This window comes from Pteropus medius, unplaced genomic scaffold (assembly GCF_902729225.1).
Source record: "Pteropus medius unplaced genomic scaffold, Ma_sr-lr_union100, whole genome shotgun sequence".
NCBI classification, from domain to species: Eukaryota; Metazoa; Chordata; class Mammalia; order Chiroptera; family Pteropodidae; genus Pteropus; species Pteropus medius.
Window position 1 is genome coordinate 8,684,994 of NW_024346062.1, and position 3,618 is coordinate 8,688,611.

General features: G+C 35.3%; 1 pseudogene; it reads right to left on the minus strand.

Moving 5' to 3' along the window:
- Positions 1–2,464: 2,464 nt before the first annotated feature.
- Positions 2,465–2,583, minus strand: LOC120612663 (uncharacterized; annotated as a pseudogene).
- Between the last annotated feature and the right edge of the window lie 1,035 nt (positions 2,584–3,618).

Below are 3,618 nucleotides of genomic sequence, written 5' to 3' on the forward strand. Positions count from 1 at the left end.
TATATTACCCATCTGTTCTTATATGTTGTCTACTTTTTCCATTAAAACACTAGCATATTAATCATAGTTATTTTAAATTCTTTGTCTAATAATTACAATATGTGTGTCATATCTGAATCTGGTAATGAAGCTTGCTTTGCTTCTTCAGACTATGTGTTTTCTGGCCCTTTTGCATGGCTTGTAACTTTTTGTTGAAAACCAGACATGATATATTGGGTAATAGGAACCGAAGTAAATAAGACTATAATATGAAGATTTATCTTAATTTGGCTAAGAGTTGGTCTGTGTTTATGTGTGCTGTAGCTGTAGGTGCCAGCAACTTCACCTTCCTCTAGTATTCTTTTTTTATTTACTCTGTTGACTTTGGGCTTCCCTAAGTACTCCTCAGAGAAAGTCAATATCTTATAGCTCTTTTAGCTGTAATCCACTGCTGTTACACTGGAACCCTAATGAAGTGGTAAAATACGAACAGAGGAAGAGAAGAATTCTATAATCTTATAATTAAATTTGACTCTTTTTTTTGGCCTGTGTTTTAGGGCTCTGACCTTTACAGGTGTTTCTCCAGCGGTATAGCTCCCTCACTGCTTCTTATCTTCTTCTCTGGCTGCAGCATCCCTAATTTATTTTCTCCAAATCTCTGACTCCTTCCTAGTTTTGTTTTTTTTTTTGTTTTCTGTTTGTTTGTTTGTTTTTCTTTCCTTAGGTAGAACTGGAAAGCAGAAAGTGCTGAAGTTGGAGAAATTCTTTTCCCTCTGCTAAGAGGAGCCTCAGGCAACTTTCTTTTCCCTGGACAGTAGGTCTTTGTTATAGAAAAGGTTCTAGATGTGTTCTACAATGATTATTCCTCCCTGATCTTGCCAGAGCCCTGGGGAATATTTCTCGGATCCTCAAGTGAGAATCTGGTGGGTTTCTGGAGGTAAAACCCATGAAAGTGTGGGACTCCCCAAAGACTGTGACCCGCTAGAGTTTCTCATTTTCACACTAGTCCACGTAGCCTTCAGCAATTTGTCAAAATTACTGTTTAAGTGTTTTTTTACCAGTTTATTGCTCCAGTAGCTTCTGCTCCAGGCAGGCAGATCTTGGCTGTCACTCTGGATCTGCCTGTCACTCCAGATTTCTGGGTGGCGATTTGCCCTGCCATCTCAGTCCTCTGTGATCCAAGCAGCCATTGCTTTTTGGTTTATTCAACTTTTTATTGTCGTAAGGACATGAGTAATGACTTCCAAGCTCTTTATATGTCTGAGTTGAAACTAGAAGTCATGCATGTATTTTTGAATCCTGAAATACACAATATTGATGAAACTTGAAAAAAGTTACTGAAGAATAGGACATACACAAAAAAAATTAGGAAATATTTTATAGTTTAAATATGAAAGTGCATGTAATAATTTGATTTGTAGCTGCAAGTGTAAATGAAAGTAGCAAACTATATGGAAATTTAGCCTTTCTCCAAATATTTAGATAAGCCATATTTTCAATGTGGATAATTAATGGATTTCTCTATCTTACTTTCCATTCATATAAAATACTGCTTTGATGTCTATTTGACAAGAAAAAGATATTTTTTCATAAGAAATAGCATAAAATTCAGTGACTCATAAAGTTTGTCATGGGATTTGTTTTAGTATAGATATTATTATTTTGTATGTAAAACAGTCTTCAAAAGACCACAATGATCCTAGTTTCACTCAGAAGTCACATGTTGATGCAACCTTATGTTCTCACAGTGGCTGCCTTTTAGTACATCAAACCCTAGTGAACATCATTAGATCAAATGACTGTAAAAGGTCTTAAGTGGAATGATTTTGATCTGCTCTACACATTTCCCACTGGATTTTTGTCCACATTACATAATCACTGTACATTTGGCACAGTATGTTGCCTTTGAAAGGGCTTCAAGATTAAGGAAGCATGAAGACCGAATTGGCCATAAAATCAGAAACGAGTACTAGAAATATATATGCTGCAAAAACTGGAACCTTCTTTCTTTCTTCAATGTAAACTGAAAAGCTCATGCTGAGCTAAAGTTTATGATTAAGGACTCAACTTAGATAAGCCCTAAAGGCTATTTCACATTATTTGTCTTCTGATTTAGTTAGGCTTTAGTATTAAAAATTTATTTAGTAAAGAATGATAAAATTCTTACCCTAGTACAGAAAATGGTCCTATTTACTCTAGGGTGGTTAGTTAGTAATCATGGATATGAAAAGTCACTTGTCAATATGCATATAGCAGATTAATATAAGGGTGTTCTGCTCTAAGGGAACATACCAGTGTAAGAAGACCCTATGGATGTGGATTATTTTAAAGGAAATGTTGACAACAGAATAGATATTAACTGTACTTCTCCAAATTGAGGTGACTTACATACATTTTTTTTGGGGGGGGGGCAAGGCAACCCTGGTTGACCTCACAGATTACAAGGACCTCGTCAGCTTACAATTCCTTATTTTTTATTTTTTTATGCCTACAGAACCTAGTCTTCCTAGGTGGTCTCCCATCCAAATACTAACCAGGCCCAACCCTGATTAGCTTCCAAGATCAGACTGGATTGGGCTTGTTCAGGGTAGCATGGTGGTAGACACATAGCCATTTTAACACATATCCATTCTTATTCCACATCCACTCCTCCAGTGTAATTAGATTTAATAAAGGAGCAGTGATTTCACCTTGAAAAGCTTTGGGATGTGTTCAGAAGTCGCCTTTGGAATCACCACAAACCTCTGCCTTCATTTTTATTTTTTTTATAATTAAATGAATGTCAAGATTAAATGCTTGGCTTACCAAAATGGCATTTCTTCCCGAATCCTTGTTCATTGATGTCACATTGGTAGCTTGAAATTTGCCATGGGAGAGGTGTTTATACCTTGAAAATCACCAAACGCTCATAATCAGGGATTGAATTATTGTTTTGTTGATTATACAAGCTTAAAAAGTGGTGGAGAAAATGTTAACAATGCAGATTAAATTTAAGTGACTTGTATGTGTTAATTACTTTGTGAATAGCACAAAAATTGAAGAACTATTCTTTCAATATCCAAAAATTATGATCCAGTTCAGCAAAGAATTGCCCACAAATGACATATGAGTGACATTCTGGTATATGTCTTCACTGTATTACTTTTACCTTATTCATTATTATTTGTAAGTTGTGTGCTATATAGCCTTTATATTGGTAAAACTTATTTAAAACTTGCATATATAGATATATACACACTTTTCTTCTCCAGAGACAAAGTTGATAAACATTTACTAGCATACTTCTAAGGGTATATGAAAAACTATTAAGGTGGGCTACATTAGACCAATTCTATAGCAGTTCTGATGACAATTAAACCTTGATATGTAGTAGTTGGGATGCTTTTATTGAGCTGCCAAATTGCTGCCTGTTTTTCCTAAAGTAGCATGAACCTCTTCTTGTTGATGTAGAATCTTTATGTTTCTAAAAGTAGATCTAGAAACTTCGCTTTTTAGGTTCCCTCTAGGAGTGCTGTTTTGATGAGAGTGCTTTGACAAATGTACTGAAATCTTTTTTTCTCAGAATTTTGCAAACCTTTTGAGCCATTTGGGGACCCCTGTCTTGATAGATGTCACCTATCTGTTTGAAGATACATATTT